Genomic DNA, 22,512 nt, shown 5'->3' with positions numbered 1-22,512 from the left:
GCTGCATTCAATCATCAGCAATCAACGCACCTGTCGTTGATGAGAAGACCTGCCTTCTTAAGCCAGAGCAACCTGCTATCCTGTGCCAGAACGTAGCGACCTGTCCAGTATAGTAAGACGAACCTAGCAAGCTCAATGCACTCTTTTGCTCTCTGTGTTTATTTCCCCCCGTGTTCATTTGTCTCGTGTTCCTCCTTGTCGCCTCCCTGCAGCCTGCCTTCGTCCCCACGTCACGAGCTGTGTGTCTCGTCTCCCCGTGTTCCCTCTGGTTCCCTGGCTGCATTTTGGATCTGACTTCCTGCCTGTCTCACGGACCGCCGAGCTTGTCTTGCCCCCCCTTGGACTTCCGCCACCTCGCTCAACACTTCCGGGTAACACTCTTCAGTTAATATCCACACATAGTCGCACACCCCACACATAGTTTTGAGTATTTACACTGTACAATGGAAGATTACACAACTTGTAATCTTCCATTGCGAGTTGTCTCGCATCAAGCAGTTTGTTTCCAGACCCGGCCTGCTGACAGCCAAGGACGGACATCGAGTACCTCAACGCAGACAAAACAGAGACAGGGCGAAATCACGAGTGTCAGCACATTTCCATTCTGAATAATCACGTATTGTGTCTACTGGGGGCTGCTTGCGTTACCCCTCCCTTCAGAAGCAGCCTCAGGGATGTTAACTAGGGAACTCCCGAATAAATCAATCAATCAATATTTATTTATATAGCCCTAAATCACAAGTGTCTCAAAGGGCTGCACAAGCCACAACGACATCCGCGGTTCAGCGCCCACATAAGGGCAAGGAAAAACTCACAACCCAGTGGGACGTCGATGTGAATGACTATGAGAAACCTTGGAGAGGACCGCAAATGTGGGTAACCCCCCACCCCCCCCCTTCTAGGGTGGACCGGGTGCAATGGACGTCGAGTGGGTCTGACATAATGTTGTGAAAGTCCAGTCCATAGTGGATCTAACATAATAGTGACAGTCCAGTCCATAGTGGATCTAACAAAATAGTGAGAGTCCAGTCCATAGTGGATCTAACATAATAGTGATAGTCCAGTCCATAGTGGATCTAACATAATAGTGACAGTCCAGTCCATAGTGGATCTAACAAAATAGTGAGAGTCCAGTCCATAGTGGATCTAACATAATAGTGAGAGTCCAGTCCATAGTGGATCTAACATAATAGTGAGAGTCCAGTCCATAGTGGATCTAACATAATAGTGTGAGTCCAGTCCATAATGGATCTCACAAAATAGTCAGAGTCCAGTCCATAGTGGATCTAACATAATAGTGAGAATCCAGTCCATAGTGGATCCAACATAATAGTGTGAGAGTCCAGTCCATAGTGGATCTAACATAATAGTGTGAGAGTCCAGTCCATAGTGGATCTAACACAATAGTGAGAGTCCAGTCCATAGTGGATCTAACATAATAGTGAGAGTCCAGTCCATAGTGGATCTAACATAATAGTGTGAGAGTCCAGTCCATAGTGGATCTAACATAATAGTGAGAGTCCAGTCCATAGTGGATCTAACATAATAGTGTGAGAGTCCAGTCAATAGTGGATCTAACATAATAGTGAGAGTCCAGTCCATAGTGGATCTAACATAATAGTGAGAGTCCAGTCCACAGTGGATCTAACATAATAGTGTGAGAGTCCAGTCCATAGTGGATCTAACATAAAAGTGTGAGAGTCCAGTCCATAGTGGATCTAACATAATAGTGTGAGAGTCCAGTCCATAGTGGATCTAACATAATAGTGAGAGTCCAGTCCATAGTGGATCTAACATAATAGTGTGAAAGTGCAGTCCATAGTGGATCTAACATAATAGTGAGAGTCCAGTCCATAGTGGATCTAACATAATAGTGAGTGTCCAGTCCATAGTGGATCTAACATAATAGTGAGAGTCCAGTCCATAGTGGATCTAACATAATAGTGAGAGTCCAGTCCATAGTGGATCTAACATAATAGTGTGAGAGTCCAGTCCATAGTGGATCTAACATAATAGTGTGAGAGTCCAGTCCATAGTGGATCTAACATAATAGTGTGAGAGTCCAGTCCATAGTGGATCTAACATAATAGTGTGAGAGTCCAGTCCATAGTGGATCTAACATAATAGTGAGAGTCCAGTCCATAGTGGATCTAACATAATAGTGTGAGAGTCCAGTCCATAGTGGATCTAACATAATAGTGTGAGAGTCCAGTCCATAGTGGATCTAACATAATAGTGTGAGAGTCCACTCCATAGTGGATCTAACATAATAGTGAGAGTCCAGTCCATAGTGGATCTAACATAATAGTGAGAGTCCAGTCCATAGTGGATCTAACATAATAGTGAGAGTCCAGTCCATAGTGGATCTAACATAATATTGTGAGAGTCCAGTCCATAGTGGATCTAACATAATAGTGAGAGTCCAGTCCATAGTGGATCTAACATAATAGTGAGAGTCCAGTCCATAGTGGATCTAACATAATAGTGAGAGTCCAGTCCATAGTGGATCTAACATAATAGTGTGAGAGTCCAGTCCATAGTGGATCTAACATAATAGTGAGAGTCCAGTCCATAGTGGATCTAACATAATAGTGTGAGAGTCCACTCCATAGTGGATCTAACATAATAGTGTGAGAGTCCAGTCCATAGTGGATCTAACATAATAGTGTGAGAGTCCAGTCCATAGTGGATCGAACATAATAGTGAGAGTCCAGTCCATAGTGGATCTAACATAATAGTGAGAGTCCAGTCCATAGTGGATCTAACATAATAGTGAGAGTCCAGTCCATAGTGGATCTAACATAATAGTGAGAGTCCAGTCCATAGTGGATCTAACATAATAGTGTGAGAGTCCAGTCCATAGTGGATCGAACATAATAGTGAGAGTCCAGTCCATAGTGGATCTAACATAATAGTGAGAGTCCAGTCCATAGTGGGGCCAGCAGAAGACCATCCCAAGCGGCGACGGGTCAACGGCGCAGAGATGTCCCCAACCAATGCACAGGCGAGCGGTCCACCCGGGTCCCGACTCTGGACAGCCAGCACTTCATCCATGGCCACCGGACCTGACACCCTCCCCTTCCCTCCACAAGAGAAAGGGGGGCAGATGAGAAAATAAAAGAAACGGCAGATCAACTGGTCTAAAAAAGGGGGTCTATTTAACCCTTGTGTTGTGTTCGAGTCTGTGGGACCCGTTTTTGATTTTTATTAAAAGAAAAATGATACAATTATTTAATTTTTCAAACTGAGACTCACTGGCTTTGGCTCATTTTCTGTAAAGAACATTCTTCAGAATACATATTTAATGAACACACAACATACACCCCCCTACACATTTCTATTACATATAAGATGTCCGGGTCCACTGGACCCGGGGCTAATAGAAGTGTGGAAATTGATGTTCTGTGTACCACACACACACACACACACACACAGCAGGCCTAGACAGGAGGAGGACAGAGTGTAGGTACACAGAACATCAGAGGGTCAAATGTGCGAGAAAATGAGAGCAGACAGTGTTGACAAACAATGTTGCGACCTTGTGTGGGAACCGCAGGTGCAGAAACACAAAAGAAGAATCCCTGTGGGATGCAGAAACTGGCAGAGAAATTTCCATGCAACGTTCATATTGTTGTTACTCAGCCAGCGTAAGCTCTTCAAAATAAGAGCTCAAGGCATATACTGTATAACAGCGCATAACAGGAACTTAACATCACAAAGAGGAAAGCCCATAAAAATAGGTTACAAAAGTTATTTAATAAGAAGCCAAAAAGTGCAAAAACAATAATGTTCGTGTTGGAGGAGTTGTGAATTAGGTACACCTGCAGTCTGCAGGTGTACCTAATGTTGTGTCCCTGCAGTCATTCACAACCAAACACTTTTATGTTAAAATACTGAACAGATGTTTATTGGGATATCTGTTCAGTATTTTAACATAAAAGTCTTTGATTGTGAGGCATTAAAAGCCACAAAATGCAACGGGTCCATCAGACCCACAAACACTGGCTGAATAACAACAAAATGAACACCACACAAGGGTTAAAGGCTAGAGTATACCAATGAGTTTTAAGATGGGACTTAAATGCTTCTACTGAGGTAGCATCTCTAACTGTTACCGGGAGGGAATTCCAGAGTACTGGAGCCCAAATATAAAACGCTCTATAGCCCGCAGACTTTTTTTGGACTCTGGGAATCACTAATAAACAGGATATAGAGGAGCATGTGGGACTGTACCTTAGAGCGTAGGGTGAAACTCTAACTGGGTGTGCAGCCCAATACGTTTCTCCTCATGAGCAAAATTGAACTCTGTCTCTACCTGATTCCTTCTTCTTGTCTTGTGTAATACAAACCCCGTTTCCATATGAGTTGGGAAATTGTGTCAGATGTAAATATAAACGGAATACAATGATTTGCAAATCATTTTCAACCCATATTCAGTTGAATATGCTACAAAGACAACATATTTGATGTTCAAACTGATAAACATTGTTTTTTTTTGCAAATAATCATTAACTTTAGAATTTGATGCCAGCAACACGTGACAAAGAAGTTGGGAAAGGTGGCAATAAATACTGATAAAGTTGAGGAATGCTCATCAAACACTTATTTGGAACATCCCACAGGTGAACAGGCAAATTGGGAACAGGTGGGTGCCATGATTGGGTATAAAAGTAGATTCCATGAAATGCTCAGTCATTCACAAACAAGGATGGGGCGAGGGTCACCACTTTGTCAACAAATGCGTGAGCGAATTGTTGAACAGTTTAAGAAAAACCTTTCTCAAGCAGCTATTGCAAGGAATTTAGGGATTTCACCATCTACGCTCCCTAATATCATCAAAGGGTTCAGAGAATCTGGAGAAATCACTGCACGTAAGCAACTAAGCCCGTGACCTTCGATCCCTCAGGCTGTACTGCATCAACAAGCGACATCAATGTGTAAAGGATATCACCACATGGGCTCAGGAACACTTCAGAAACCCACTGTCAGTAACTACAGTTGGTCGCTACATCTGTAAGTGCAAGTTAAAACTCTCCTATGCAAGGCAAACACCGTTTATCAACAACAACCAGAAACGCCGTCGGCTTCGCTGGGCCTGAGCTCATCTAAGATGGACTGATACAAAGTGGAAAAGTGTTCTGTGGTCCGACGAGTCCACATTTCAAATTGTTTTTGGAAACTGTGGACTTTGTGTCCTCCGGACCAAAGAGGAAAAGAACCATTCGGATTGTTATAGGCGCAAAGTTGAGAAGCCAGCATGTGTGATGGTATGGGGGTGTATTAGTGCCCAGAACATGGGTAACTTACACATCTGTGAAGGCGCCATTAATGCTGAAAGGTACATACAGGTTTTGGAGCAACATATGTTGCCATCCAAGCAACGTTACCATGGACGCCCTTGCTTATTTCAGCAAGACAATGCCAAGCCACGTGTTACATCAACGTGGCTTCATAGTAAAAGAGTGCGCGTACTAGACTGGCCTGCCTGTAGTCCAGACCTGTCTCCCATTGAAAATGTGTGGTGCATTATGAAGCCTAAAATAGCACAACGGAGACCCCTGGACTGTTGAACAACTTAAGCTGTACATCAAGCAAGAATGGGAAAGAATTCCACCTGAGAAGCTTCAAAAATGTGTCTTCTCAGTTCCCAAACCTTTACTGAGTGTTGTTAAAAGGAAAGGCCATGTAACACAGTGGTGAACATGCCCTTTCCCAACTACTTTGGCACGTGTTGCAGCCACGAAATTCTAAGTTTGCAAAAAAAAAATACAGTTTATGAGTTTGAACATCAAATATGTTGTCTTTGTAGTGCAGTCAATTGAATATGGGTTGAAAAGGATTTGCAAATCATTGTATTCCGTTTATATTTACATCTAACACAATGTTCCAACTCATATGGAAACGGGGTTTGTAGATAGTTCGGTGTTTGAACCCATACTTGCCAACCTTGAGACCTCCGATTTCGGGAGGTGGGGGGCGTGGTCGGGGGGCGTGGTTGGGGGCGTGGTTAAGATATATATATAAGAAAAACTTGACTTTCAGTGAATTCTAGCTATATATATATTTATTTTATTATATATATATATATATATATATATATATATATATATATATATATATATATATATATATATATATATATATATATATATATATATATATATATATAAATAAATAAAATAAATACTTGAATTTCAGTGATCATTTATTTACACATATACACACACATAACACTCATCTACTCATTGTTGAGTTAAGGGTTGAATTGTCCATCCTTGTTCTATTCTCTGTCACTATTTCAGAACACACACATTATACAAATATACATTATAAAATCAATAAGAAAACGGGAGCTCTAATTTGGGAGTCTGAATTAGGATCAGAAGTTCCTATATAAACATTGCGCACTCACGTCGCCTTTTTGTATTGATTACTGCAGCTGTGCACTGGATTCATTCACAAATACAAACTACAACTCACAAACACTTTAGAGTTAGGCTCCACCATCAGAATGTGTACTTAAACTTATAAAGATCACATGGATATTATTCAGTGAGTTGATTCACCAAAACTAACCTGTTATACAGGAGGAAAAAGCACACAGGACGTTTCAATTGTTCACAGACTGGTCGCTCTCATCAGAATGACAAGACACTTCCGGTCTGCAGGTGATAGCATTCAATTGGGAAGAAACGCCCTACTGCCCCCTACTGACCAATGTGAATACTGATAAATGTGTAATGACAGCTCCAAAAACGAATTCAAACCACAAAATAAACTAAATAAATCAACACAAAAATGTGACACATTATGGGTGGGTCACATATGCATGTACAGTAGATGGCAGTATTGTCCTGTTTAAAAGTGTCACAACATTGCTGTTTACGGCAGACGAACTGCTTTACGGTAGACGAAAACGTGACTGCTGTTGTTGTGTGTTGTTGCCGCGCTGGGAGGACGTTAATGAAACTGCCTAACAATAAACCCACATAAGAAACCAAGAACTCGCCCTCGATCATTAGCTGTTTATATTGTGAGAAAGCGGACGTGTGAACAGGCTGTCGACGCGTCACTCAGGTCCGCATGGAGCTGGAGGGGGCGTGGCCGCCAGCTCCGCCTGAATTTCGGCGAGATTTTCGGGAGAAAATTTGTCCCGGGAGGTTTTCGGGAGATGCGCTGAATTATCGGGAGTCTCCCGGAAAATCCGGGAGAGTTGGCAAGTATTTTTGAACCTGACAACTTTCCTATTTAGCGGCGTTTTAAAGTGCATGCAGAGCTAAACAATGCTCCATACGAGTGTACAAGCTCACCCAGCAAAAGTATCAAAGAGAAGGGTGTATTCGACCGTAAAATGCGAAAAAGCGCAAAATAGACTCCCCGCCTCGTCGTTCCGAGGCGCCCTGCAGGCACGTTGGGGCTTAATCAGAGTATTTAAGGAACTTATCTCCTTCTATGATACCACCCGTTGCCCTTAAGAATTCATATTAATATCTTTTGCCGCACCACGTCACCTAATTACCAGCCGCAAAGAGCAGCTGGAAGGTACGCCGGGTATTAGCGGGAGTAATGATCCAAGAGAAATGAGAACAGCGAGTGAGATATTGAAATTTGCGACGATAATGAAGAAGCCGTAAGCTACGACGGACTCACGTCTTATGGACACGCAAAGTGATAGTGATTGAGTAAAAAAAAAAAACACTACGACGAATGGATGTCTGACGGCGCTGGCATGCTAGTGTGTCTTAATTTGAATAAGTATGTAATTGTATAATGAGTGTCTTTGGTCCGTCGGAAGTGGGTAGTGCTTTGAATAATACCTTGTGTGTGCCTGTAGCTTTAATGCTAATTAAAGCTGCAAGCAGCATTGGTCGGGCCCGCGTATTTGGCAGGTGCTAGTCCTAAGTGTCCCAATACTTTTGTCTACTTTTAGTCTGAAGTGTCCCAAGACTTTTGTGTAGTGTACCTACCTTGTCTGCATTGTGTGGGCACGTTGGTGCTTCCTGCTTTTAAGCAGCCATCTTAAAAAAACAGCAGCGCAGCAGCATCAGCGCAGCGGGTCTTTGAAGGGTCATAAAATCAAAACCGGAGCAGGTATTAAAACGCTGTTCTGTTATTTTATACACAAGGGTTTAATCTCTCTCCTGTGTTAGTTTGAAGCCGAAACGACAAACGCGCTCGGTGACCGGTTTTTACAAAAAATTTGTTTTGAAGGGGGAATAGCAAACTTCCTGTTGATTTTTGCTGGGGGTTGTCAATTTATGAAATGTAGGTCTAAGTGAGACTTACATAGAGGTTTTTGTTTCATGTCTCTCCGACCTTCCCAGGGAGAGTTACAGGCAGTTTTGTCAGTTTTTTCATCCGAGGAGCAGTTTTTTGTGCGTTTCATTAAGAAATTGCGCTAGAGCACAATTTTGAGATTTGGGGTTAGGTTTTTTTATTAGATCACAATTTTTGCCAGTCCTGATGTGTGTGTTCAGTTCGGTGAGTTTTGAAGCATGTTAAGGGGGTCAAATTACAGCTCAAAGAGGCAAAAGTGACTGTTTTTAGTACTTTTTTGTCTTGAAGGGGGAATTGCCAACTTCCTCTTGATTTTAGCCCGAAAATATACTATTATGAAATCTAGGTCTAAGTCACACCTACATAAAGGTTTTTGTTTCATGTCTCTCTGACCTTTCTAGTGGGAGTTACAGGCAGTCTAGTTTCTTTTTTTTCGTAGGGGGCGCTAGAGCGCAATTTTGAGTTTTGTGGTTCGTTTTTTTTTTTAAAAGGCAATTTTCGCAGGTCCTGATGTGTGGGTCAAATATGGTGAGATTTGAAGCATGTTAAGGGGGTCAAATTACAGCTCAAAGAGGCAAAAGTGACTGTTTTTAGTACTTTTTTGTCTTGAAGGGGGAATTGCCAACTTCCTGTTGATTTTTGCCCGAGAATATACTATTATGAAATCTAGGTCTAAATTACACCTACATAAAGGTTTTTGTTTCATGTCTCTCCGACCTTTCTAGTGGGAGTTACAGGCAGTCTAGTTCTTTTTTTTCGTAGGGGGCGCTAGAGCGCAATTTTGAGTTTTGTGGTTCGTTTTTTTTTTTTTAAAAAGGCAATTTTCGCAGGTCCTGATGTGTGGGTCAAATATGCTGAGTTTTGAAGCATGTTAAGGGGGTCAAATTACAGTTTAAAGTGGCGGCGGAAGAATAAATAATAATAAAACCTTACAAATTCAATAGGTCCTTATGTTCCATTGTATAAGGACTCCCTTTGGGAGTCCTTATACAATGGGCCATGCGGGCCCTAATTAGCTGTGTTTGTCCCTTACTGAGCATACTTGCCAACCCTCCCGAATTTTCCGGGAGACTCCCGAAATTCAGCGCCTCTCCCGAAAACCTCCCGGGACAAATATTCTCCCGAAAATCTCCCGATTTTCAGCCGGAGCTGGAGGCCACGCCCCCTCCACATCCATGCAGACCTGAGTGAGGACAGCCTTTTTTCAGACGGGAAGACAACAGGTCGACAAGAACTAAATCATCCAGACTAGAGATAAATCGTATTATTATGTTTATCTTACCTACAAATAAATACATTTGTTAATTAAAAAAAAAAAAAAAACTAAATACATTTTTACTATATTTTGCTAAAAACATCAAAATTAATTGTATTTTTATTTGTATTTTTTCTGACTCCTTATTACATCCCGCCATAGAATTATACATTTAAATAAACATGTTTGAAATAATTAATTTTAAATGATCATAGTAACTCATTTAAAATGACCATATCTAATTATTAAAATAATTGCTTTAGCATTTTATTCATTACATTTTGAAGCTCTGAGAAGCCAAGTTTTGTTATATTCATTAAGATTTATTTATGCAAGTTTGAAGTATCAATTATCTAAACACAGTTTTGTTTGCATATTTTCAGGAAGTATATATATATATATATATATATATATATATATATATATATATATATATATATATATATATATATATATATGTATGTGTGGGGAAAAAAATCACAAGACTACTTCATCTCTACAGGCCTGTTTCATGAGGGGTTCCCTCAATCATCAGGAGATTTTCTCCTGATGATTGAGGGAAACAGGCCTGTAGTGATGAAGTAGTCTTGTGATTTTTTTTCCCACACATACATATATTGCGCTCTACTACGGTATCGAGCACTATTTTTTGGATAACCTTATTAAGACATATATATATATAAACACTTCTTGTTTTATATATATTTTCAGGAAGTGTTTATATATATATATATATATATATATATATATATATATATATATAAACACTTCCTGTTGTATATATATATATATATATATATATATATATATATATATAAACACTTCCTGAAAATATGCAAACAAAACTGTGTTTAGATAATTGATACTTCAAACTTGCATAAATAAATCTTAATGAATATAACAAAACTTGGCTTCTGAGAGCTTCAAAATGTAATGAATAAAATGCTAAAGTTGTTGATAAACAAGCAATTATTTTAATAATTAGATATGGTCATGTTAAATGAATTACTATGATCATTTAAAATTAATTATTTCAAACATGTTTATTTAAATGTATAATTCTATGGCTGGATGTAATAAGGAGTCAGAAAAAATACAAATAAAAATACAATTAATTTTGATGTTTTTAGCAAAATATAGTAAAAATGTATTTAGTTTTTTTTTTTTTAAATTAACAAATATATTTATTTGTAGGTAAGATAAACATAATAATACGATTTATCTCTAGTCTGGATGATTTAGTTCTTGTCACCCTGTTGTCCTCCCGTCATGACCATATCTATATGGTCATGACCATAGGAATCAATTATGGATGCTCTTTGATCCGGAGGACACAACGTCCAGTTTCCAAAAAACAATTTGAAATGTGGACTCTTCAGACCACAGAACACTTTTCCACTTTGCAACAGTCCATTTTATATGAGCTCGGGCCCAGCGAAGACGGCGGCGTTTCCGGGTGTTGTTGATAAATGGCTATGACTTTGCATAGTAGAGTTTTAACTTGCACTTACAGATGTGGCGACCAACTGTAGTTACTGACAGTGGTTTTCTGAAGTGTTCCTGAGCCCATGTGGTGATATCCTTTACACACTGATGTGGCATTTTGATGCAGTGCCGCCTGAGGGATCCAAGGTCACGGGCGTTGCCGCTTACGTGCAGTGATTTCTCCAGATTCTCTGAACCTTTTTATGATGGTGAAATCCCTTAATTCATTCCTTGCAATAGCTGGTTGAGAAATGTTCTTAAACTGTTGGACAATTTGCTCACGCATTTGTTGACAAAGTGGTGACCCTCGCCCCATCCTTGTTTGTGAATGACTGAGCATTTCGTGGAAGTTGCTTTTATACCCAATCATGGCACAGGCCTGTATCCAATTAGCCTGTTCACCTCAAATTCCAAATGAGCTATTTGCCAAAAAATAACAACGTTTTCGAGTTCGAACGTTAAGTATCTTGTCTTTGCAGTCTATTCAATTGAACATAAGTTGAAAAGGATTTGCAAATCATTGTATTATGTTTTTATTTACCATTTACACAAGGTGACAACTTCACTGGTTTTGGGGTTTGTAAATAAGTCATATCAAAGTAATTCTTGTTTCAAGCCCTTGTTTTACACAACCAATCACAATCTCCCCATGTCAGAACCCGACACAGTAGCTTATTCCTCATACTTTCCGATCCAACTGTCACGTCCCGGGCGCATGCCAATGCGCATTCTTCAGAGCGCATCTCGGGACACGCCCACGACCACTCATCTCCTGCAACGCGTCACTCCGGCGGCAGCAAGCAGCTGCTTTCCATCAGCACTCAATGCACCTGTCGCTAATCAGAGGATTGCCTTCAAAAGCCTGCGCAACCTGCTATCCCGGGCCAGAACGTAATCTTCTGTTTGAGTACGGTCAGCTATCATCCTTGCTTGGCTCTCTGTGTTTTCTTCCCAGTGTTGTTGATAGTCTCGTGTCCTCCTTGTCGCTCCAACTGCAGACCTCCGTTTCGTCATTCCTTGTTCCTCTGTTTCCCAGACTGCCTCTTGGATCTCGACCTCCCGCTTGGACACGGACCTCCTACGCCCCGCTATAGCCCCCGACTTCCTGCTTGTTTCACGGATCTATGAGCCGGCCCTGCCCCCTTTTGGACTTGCCTCTCGCTCAACATTTACGGTAACACTCAACAGTTAATGCATACACATAGTCGCACACACCATACACTCTCTTAGATTTTTGTCACACTCCATTCTTAGGTTAAATTATTATTGTTTGTTATATATATATATATATATATATATATATATATATATATATATATATATATATATATATATATATATATATATATATATATATATATATATATATATATATATATATATATATATATATATATATATATATATGTATGTGTGGGAAAAAAAATCACAAGACTATTTCATCTCTACAGGCCTGTTTCATGAGGGGGTTCCCTCAATCATCAGGAGATTTTAATGGGAGCATTCACATACCATGGTTTATATAGGGCACAGAGTGGGTGGGTACAGGCTGGCGTAGGGGCGTGGTGATTGGCTCATGTGTTACCTAGGAGGTGTTTCCGTCTGTGGCGGCATGCTGTTACAATTTCGCTGCGCTTGTTGAGGGATGACAGGTCTGGACGGTAAATAATAAACAGTTTCTCTTTCAAGCATAGGTTGCATCTTTTATTACCACTATTGTAAGGTGTGCTGGATGCAAGAATTTGCCATGTTATTGAATATTCAACATTATTGTCTTTGAGGTCCCAAATGTGTTTGCTGAGTTCTGTGGTATTCCGCAGGTTTTGGTTCCTGAAAGAAGCCTTGTGATTGTTCCATCTGGTTTTGAACTCTCCCTCGGTTAATCCTACATATGTGTCGGATGTGTTAATGTCCTTGCGTGTTACCTTAGATTGGTAGACAACTGATGTTTGTAAGCACCCCCCGTTGAGAGGGCAATCAGGTTTCTTTCGACAGTTGCAGCCTTTGTTGGTTTTGAAGTCGTTCTGTCCGGGGGCCGACGGCTCATTTGCAATTGTTTTGTTGTGGTTTGAGATAATTTGTCGTATATTGTTCATACAGCTGTAGCTCAATTTAATGTTGTTCTTGTTGAATACTTTTCTTAGGGTGTTGTCTTTGGGAAAGTGTTTGTCAATCAGATTGAGGAATTTGTGTCCAATGTTAGTTGAGACGTTTTTGCTGTATGGGGGGTTGTACCAGATTATGTCGTTTCGTTTTCTGTTCTTTTTTGGTTGGTTTCCTGGCGTGGGTTCATAGGTGAGGGTGAAATTGTATCCGCTTTCATCAAGGGCTTTTTGGTACGGGGGGGTTGCTTGGTCAAATTCAGCTTTGCTAGATGACAGCATCGATAGCCTTTTATTAATTCCGGTAGGTATTCTTTTCGTGGTGGTGGGTGGGTGGTTGCTGTCATGGTGCACGTATTGGAGTGTTGTGTTGGGTTTCGTGAATGGTTGGTAGCTGTTATTTCTCAGGTTGAAAGTGACGTCAAGGAAGTTGACGGTTTGCTTGTTGGCTTCAATCGTGATCCGTAGGCCGTTCAGCACAAGAAATACGTTACACACATACAGTTGTTGACAAAATACACTGTACATTATATACCTCAGCTAACTAAACTATGGAAATGTACAATATAATTCATATAGCAATATATATATATATATATATATATATCAGTGACGTGCAGTCACTAGAGGCAGGTGAGGCAGGGCCTCACCTGCCATCATGGAAAGAAAAAAAATGTAAAAAGAAAAAAAAATAATTAAATTGTTAAATGTATCCAGTGATTATACTATAAAGTTATTTTCCATTTAACTTCACCCGTTTTAGATTATTTTTATTCAAAATCGCTGAATTTTCACATTTGCCGTTCAAATACTGAGAAGAGACGGTGCGGTGATCAGCAGCCATGTTGAGGCACGTCACTCAGTGCCTCAACATGGATTGCGGACTCGGCTAACTGCTGGCCTGCTGTGCAGTGAGACCGTATTGCTATATGAATTATATTATACATTTCCATAGTTTAGTTAGCTGAGGTATATAATGTACAGTGTATTTTGTCAACAACTGTATGTGTGTAAAGTATTTATTGTGCTGAGCGATCATAAAAGGGCTGCAAAAGACGCACTGGCTGAGGCTCGCCTCCTGCACCCCCGCCGTAGAATGCACGGCAACCCCTGACGGGAGTGTTATATCAACTAAAGCCCACACTTAAACTTTCCACGTGCAAGATTGAATCTATTTAAAAAAGTTATTTCATAAGAAGCCAAAAAGTGCAAAAACAATAATGTTGGTGTTGGAGGAGTTGTGAATGACTGCAGGGCCACAACATTAGATACACATGCAGACTGCAGGTGTACCTAATTCACAACTCCTCCAACACGAACATTATTGTTTTTGCACTTTTTGGCTTCTTATTAAATAACTTTTGTAACCTATTTTTATGGGCTTTCCTCTTTGTGATGTTAAGTTCCTGTTATGCGCTGTTATACAGTATATGCCTTGAGCTCTTATTTTGAAGGCACTAAGAGCGGAAGTGACGACACGTTGGAGTTGAGCGGAAGTTTTTGAAAGAAGGTAAATAAAGTGGTCCTCGTGTAAACTGGAGCCTCCGTGTTTGTTATTTTGTAGTTTCATACAGTATAGGCGACATTTATATATTATATATATATATATATATATATATATATATATATATATATATATATATATATATATATATATAATTAGGGGTGTCGGAAAAAATCGATTCGAATTCGAATCGCGATTCTCACGTTGTGCGATTCAGAATCCATCCATCCATCCATTTACTACCGCTTATTCCCTTTGGGGTCGCGGATGGTGCTGGAGCCTATCTCAGCTACAATCGGGCGGAAGGCGGTGTACACCCAATCGATTCTCATTTTTAATTTTTTTTTTTTGTTTGTTTGTTTTTTTCATTGTTTTTTTTTTATTTATTTTTTTTAATTAATCAATCCAACTGGTCCAAACGCAACCCTTGCGTTTGGACCAGTTGTTCCTCCCAGGGAATTCAAGTTTCTGGTCGCTCCCAAGCTTTTTATGACACTGAAAGCTGAATAGAAGAACCACCAGAGACAGAATAGGTATTTTGTAATTTTATCTCCAAAGCTTTGTAAATATAATGAGACCAGTGCAGCATAGAACATTCAATCCCGCAGCTAAGATGGTCTGATCTAAAATATGGAAACCTTCTCTTCTATCAAGTATCTCTCCCTCCCACCTTCGTTGTCTTGTCTCTCTCTCTAGCCCAAACACATGCCCATTGTCCTCCTCAGCTGGACACAGGAACAGATAAGGAAAAGGAGTATCTCTCCTCCTTACATTCCAAAGTCAATGTTAGCACACAGTACTTGCAGACAACCAAAAGACCACAATTGGAAGAACACTAGCTGTTTTGTAATATGATTATAAAAATAAAGAAGTAACACTTAAATACGGATATATGTAACTATCTGCCTCCGACAACAGCAATACCATAACAATGCAATCCAATTCCAAAAGCAATACCGACCCAGCAACACTCAGAACTGCAATAAACAGAGCAATTGAGAGGAGACACAAACACGACACAGAACAAACCAAAAGTAGTGAAACAAAAATGAATATTATCAACAACAGTATCAATATTAGTAACAATTTCAACATAGCAGTGATTAAAAATCCCTCATTGACATTATCATTAGACATTTATAAAAAAAAATTAAAAAAGAACAATAGTGTCACAGTGGCTTACACTTGCATCACATCTCATAAGCTTGACAACACACTGTGTCCAATATTTTCACAAAGTTAAAATAAGTCATATTTTTGGTTCATTTAATAGTTAAAACAAATGTACATTATTGCAATCAGTTGATAAAACATTGTCCTTTACAACTATAAAAGCTTTTTTGTCATGTCTGTGTAATCATGTTTTGTTTTAAGTCATGTTTTGTTTAGTTATTGGAATCTTTAGTTTCTGGCTTTTCACTCCCTTGTCTTGTTTCCATGATGACCCATTAGTTTCACCTGTTCCACGTTTGGACTCATTGTGCACTCTTGTTTGTCACCATAGCAACCCATTAGTTTTCACCTGTCACGTCACGCACCTGTTTCACGTTTTGAGTCACGCACCTGTTTTCGTTAATCATGTCTGTAGTATTTAAGTTCATTGTTTTTAGTTTGTCTTTCTGGTGACATCCCCATATTTATGCTTCTGCACACTCTCCACTCCCTTATGATCCTTGCCGCTCTTTTTTCATGCCGGTTCCATGCCAAGTAAGTTTTTGTTTATTAAGCCACAGTTAGTGTTTTTTGTTGTTCATAGTTTTTGCCTTTGTGCAAGTGTTTGGTTTCATAGTTTGTTCTCCGCCATTGTGCGCGCCTTTTGTTCACTTCCTTGTTTTTTTGTATTTATAGTCTTTAAATAAAAAAATGCATCTTCATTCCCGTCTCGCCCGAGCCAACTTTCCGTTGCCTTCGAGAAAAACTAAACCCCAGGACCAAGTCATGACATTTTTACAAAAATCTACTACTCTGCTTGCATGTCAGCAGACTGGGGTAGATCCTGCTGAAATCCTATGTATTGAATGAATAGAGAATCCTTTTGAATCGGGAAAATATAGTTTTTGAATCAAGAATCGCGTTGAATCGAAAAAAATCGATTTTGAATCGAATCGTGACCCTAAAAATCGATATTAAATCAAATCGTGGGACACCCAAAGATTCGCAGTCCTAATATATATATATATATATACAGTACATATATACATACATATAATAAATCATAGAGCTATACTACGCCCCCTTGTGTCTGTGCCGTCTACTCCTCCCGTACATTGATTGATTGATTGCAACTTTTGTTAGTAGATTGCACAGTACAGTACATATTCCGTACAATTGACCATTAAATGGTAACACCCGGGCAGCACGGTGGAGGAGGGTTTAGTGCAGGGGTCGGCAACCTTTACCAGTAAAAGAGCCATTTTGACAAGTTTCACAAATTATAGATAACAATGGGAGCCGCAAAAATTTTTGAAATTTGAAATGAAATAACACTGCATATAAAGTTTTATTTTTTTTGCTTTGTGATATGTATAAACCAGGGGTCTCAGACACGATGCCCACACCTTTTTATGGAATTTTTAAGCTGGTGCGGCACGCGGGTTTTAACTGAATGGCGGTTGTCGGCGTCATTCGTGCCGTGATGGTACAGCATATAGCGCCCACTACAATCAACGTGCTTGATCAGTCACATGTTGAATGGAACTTCCGCTTGCTCACGTGGGAGACAGCAAGGCATACTTGGTCAACAACCACACAGGTTACACTGACGGTCACGGTATAAAAAAAAAACTTTAACACTCTTACTAATAATGCGCCACACTGTGAACCCACACCAAACAAGAATGACAAACACATTTCGGGAGAACATCTGCACCGTAATGCAACATAAACACAACAGGACAAATACCCAGATTCCCATGCAGCCCTAACTCTTCCGGGCTACATTATACACCCCCGCTACTCAACCCCGCCCACCTCAACTGACGCACAGAGAGGGGGGGGGTTGATGTGTGAGGGAGCAGGGTTGGGGTGTATAATGTAGCCCGGAAGAGTCAGGGCTGCATGGGATTCTGGGTGTTTGTTCTGTTGTGTTTATGTTGTGTTAAGGTGCAGATGTTCTCCCGAAATGTGTTTGTCATTCTTGTTTGGTTTTGGTTCAAAGTGTGGCGCATTATTAGTAAGAGTGTTAAAGTTGTTTTATATGGTCACCGTCAGTGTAACCTGTGTGGCTGTGTACCAAGTATGCCTTGCTGTCACGTACGTGTGCAAGCAGAAGATGTATATTGTATAACAAGTGTTGGGCTGGCACGTTGTTAATACAGATTGTAGAGGGCGCCAAATTTTGTACCATCATGGCACGCCCTTATTATAGATGTAAGGGTGAAAATCGGTGAATATTAATCCCGGGAGCTTTCTGCGAGAGGCACTGAAATCCGGAAGTCTCACGGGAAAATTGGGTCTGAATCGGGTAAAACATGGAGCAGAATTTAAAGAATTTTGGGCGTTGTATAATTATGAATACAGAATTTCCTTGAAATTTGGGAATTTTGGGAAAAAAAGGAATTTAAAATATAGGTAATACAACAATTTTCCGAGATGACATGAATGGGTTGGTGTTGGAATTTTTCAAAACGGTTGAAAAATGTTGACGTAGTAACAGTTGGAATTTAAATGGGTAAATTCCTGGAATTTTGGGAAAATTTGTACAAAAAAAAGAAGTAGTTTTGTCATCTCAATTAAGAAGAATGTTTTGAAGGTGGAATGGACAAAAACTGTGGAAAAATGTGGACTATGAAAAGTTTCCAAGAGGAGGTGAAAATAGGGTTTTGGAAAATCGGAAATTCAGGTAATTCCTGGAATTTTTCTCGCACTTGGGAATTGTAGTTTGATTGTCCAGGGTGAGTGGAGTGTGAGGTGGAACGGTGAGAAAATGTGGGATATGAAAAGGTTTGTATATTGCCCATTCATTTTCAGTGGGGGAAAATTCCTGGTAATCGGGGAATTTTCGGAACCAGGAAACCTGCTGGCTTGAATGTTCAGGGTGAGTGGAGTGTGTGGATGTTGGAACGGTTCAAATCGGATAAGAAATGTGGGCTATGCAGACGTTTGTATATTTCCCATTCATTGTCAATGGGGAGAAAATTACTGGAAATTCCGGGGAAACCAGGAAATTTGGGAGAGGGACAACATGTTTTGCGTTCGACAGTTTGGGTGGATGGTTGAAAGGTCTGAATCGCGTAAAACATGGCGCATCATTTAGAGAATTTTGGGCATCGTATAATTATGAATACAGAATTTCCTAGAAATTTGGGAATTGGGGGAAAAACAGGAATTTAAAATATAGGTAATACAACAATTTTCCGAGATGACATGAATGGGTTGGTGTTGGAATTTTTCAAAACGGTTGAAAAATGTTGACGTAGTAACAGTTGGAATTTAAATGGGTATTTCAGAATTCCTGGAATTTTGGGAAAATTTGTACAAAAAAAAAAGTAGTTTTGTCATCTCAATTAAGAAGAATGTTTTGAAGGTGGAATGGACAAAAACTGTGGAAAAATGTGGACTATGAAAAGTTTTCAAGAGGAGGTGAAAATAGGGTTTTGGAAAATCGGAAATTCAGGTATTTCCTGGAATTTTTCCCGCACTTGGGAATTGTAGTTTGATTGTCCAGGGTGAGTGGAGTGTGAGGTGGAACGGTGAGAAAATGTGGGATATGAAAAGGTTTGCATATTGCCCATTCATTTTCAGTGGGGGAAAATTCCTGGTAATCGGGGAATTTTCGGAACCAGGAAACCTGCTGGCTTGAATGTTCAGGGTGAGTGGAGTGTGTGGATGTTGGAACGGTTCAAATCGGATAAGAAATGTGGGCTATGCAGACGTTTGTATATTTCCCATTCATTGTCAATGGGGAGAAAATTACTGGAAATTCCGGGGAAACCAGGAAATTTGGGAGAGGGACAACATGTTTTGCGTTCGACAGTTTGGGTGGATGGTTGAAAGGTCTGAATCGCGTAAAACATGGCGCATCATTTAGAGAATTTTGGGCATCGTATAATTATGAATACAGAATTTCCTAGAAATTTGGGAATTTGGGGAAAAACAGGAATTTAAAATATAGGTAATACAACAATTTTCCGAGATGACATGAATGGGTTGGTGTTGGAATTTTTCAAAACGGTTGAAAAATGTTGACGTAGTAACAGTCGGAATTTAAATGGGTATTTCAGAATTCCTGGAATTTTGGGAAAATTTGTACAAAAAAAAAAGTAGTTTTGTCATCTCAATTAAGAAGAATGTTTTGAAGGTGGAATGGACAAAAACTGTGGAAAAATGTGGACTATGAAAAGTTTCCAAGAGGAGGTGAAAATAGGGTTTTGGAAAATCGGAAATTCAGGTAATTCCTGGAATTTTTCCCGCACTTGGGAATTGTAGTTTGATTGTCCAGGGTGAGTGGAGTGTGAGGTGGAACGGTGAGAAAATGTGGGATATGAAAAGGTTTGTATATTGCCCATTCATTTTCAGTGGGGGAAAATTCCTGGTAATCGGGGAAAGCAAGTAAGCTGCTGAGCCGCATCAGAGTGATCAAAGAGCCGCATGCGGCTCCGGAGCCGTGGGTTGCCGACCCCTGGTTTAGTGCATCTGCCTCACAATACGAAGGTCCTGGGTTCGATCCTGCGCTCGGGATCTTTCTGTATGGAGTTTGCATGTTCTCCCCGTGACTGCGTGGGTTCCCTCTGGGTACTCCGGCTTCCTCTCACCACCAAAGACATGCACCTGGGGATAAGTTGATTGGCAACACTAAAACTGACCGTAGTGCGTGAATGTGAGTGTGAATGTTGTCTGTCTATCTGTGTTGGCCCTGTGATGAGGTGGCGACTTGTCCAGGGTGTACACCGCCTTCCGCCCGAATGCAGCTGAAATAGGCTCCAGCACCTCTCGCGACTCCAAAAGGGACAAAAAATGGATGGAATTCATACAGCTATACTACGCCCCCCTTGTGTCTGTGCCGTCCACTCCTCCCGTACATAACTCCAACCCCGAAATAAACGGTTCCACGGCGGACATTGACTGGTGGCTAAGAAGGACATTGACGGCATTTAACAAGAGGGAGGGCGGTTTTAAGCAGACGGAAGCGGATCTTATTGAGATTCTGTCCGAGTAAAACCCTTCAACTCTCTCATCATCTTTCCATGTGCTTCAAGTTTGATAAGGCGCCGGATCGATACCCGACCAGTCGATGTGATCCATAATTGCTGACACTGACATTCATTTTAATGTCACACAAACTTTGAGTTTGCACTTAATGGCAACTTTTTCCCTACATTATCAAATCCCCCCCCCCAAAAAATCACCTCGCCGCTTCGTCTATTCCACGCCAAATCTGAGGCGGCCTCTCCGGGTACTAGAGATGCGCGGTTTGCGGGCACAACCGCGGAGTCCGCGGATTATCCGCGGATCGGGCGGATGAAATAAAAAAAAAAAAAGATTTTATCCGCGCGCGGGTCGGGTCGGGCGGATTAATTAGATTTTTTTTTTTTTTTTTTTTTTTTTTTGCGGGTGGCAGTTAAACCAATTGGTAAATATATATACATAGTTAAATGTTGTTACCCACATACGAAAAACGAGCAGGCACCTGCAGCATATGCCACAACAGAAGAAAGAAAAAGAAAAGAGATGGACACTTTTACGGAGCGGAGAAGGGACGCCTCGCCGGGGTCCGGGACCGAGGCCCCTTCCCCCGAGAGGGCCCCACCGGGAGCCGTAGCTGAGGCGATCCGCGAGAAGGGCCCGACGCACGTCCAGGGTCACCACCGCGCCCACCGCACCGACACCCCGCCTCGTCCGCCTTCGCCGCGGCCGGCGTCACGCGCAGCAGGTAAGCAGCTTACCTGCCCGCCACCCCCGTGGCCGGGGGCTCGTAACATGGGTCACTCCGCGCGCTCCGCCCGCGCAGCTTGCCTGCCCGCCACCCCTGTTGCCGGGGGCGCGTAACAGGGGTCACTCCGCGCGCAGTGCGCTTACGAAAGGGGTGGGGCTCACCCTGGTTGATATAGACAGCAGGACGGTGGCCATGGAAGTCGGAACCCGCTAAGGAGTGTGTAACAACCCACCTGCCGAATCAACTAGCCCTGAAAATGGATGGCGCTGGAGCGTGGGCCCATACCTGGCCGTCGCCGGCAGCGAGACGCGCTTGGAGGTGCGCTCAGCGCGGCTCCCATATGATTGCGCACTGGTGTGCGTCTGGGTCGTGACAGCGTGGCACGCGAAAGTCTGTGCTGCATTGGATCAGTCTCCTTTCTTTAACAGGCAAAAGCTTTATAACCTCACCATACCTGCCAACTTTTGAAATCAGAAAAACCTAGTAGCCAGGGTCCAAGGGCCGCAGGCCCCGGTAGGTCCAGGACAAAGTCCTGGTGGAGGGTTCAGGGCTTCGCCCCCCGACGCAAAATGATTATTAGCATTCAGACAGGTTAAAATGTTGCTAAAACCATCACTTTTCTATCAGTCACAGTGACTTTTCAAAACAAAAATATTACAGCAAAAATCATATGGGTTGATTGGCATGTTTATTCTGTAAGCTAACTTCAATAGTTTGAAATTATTTTGACAGTTAATGCCAGTTATCCTGTCAACCTTTCACAAGACTTCAATTTGTTAATTGAAAGTATAAACACTTTTTACAGTAAACAAATGGTAAAAACAGTACTAAATTCCATTAAAAAAAAAATTGGTGTCATTATTAACTTTCTGTGCAAGCTTGTATAATCTACTGCCTTGTTCAATTGTAAAAAATATTCTGTGCCTAAAATTCACATTTCTATCACAATTATCATACTGTAAACATGGTAAGCTAACTTCATTAAAATTAATAGTCCTGTCAATAGCATGGAATT

Source organism: Nerophis lumbriciformis, linkage group LG39 (genome assembly GCF_033978685.3).
Source record: "Nerophis lumbriciformis linkage group LG39, RoL_Nlum_v2.1, whole genome shotgun sequence".
Classification (NCBI taxonomy): Eukaryota; Metazoa; Chordata; class Actinopteri; order Syngnathiformes; family Syngnathidae; genus Nerophis; species Nerophis lumbriciformis.
This window is presented reverse-complemented; position numbering follows the sequence as displayed.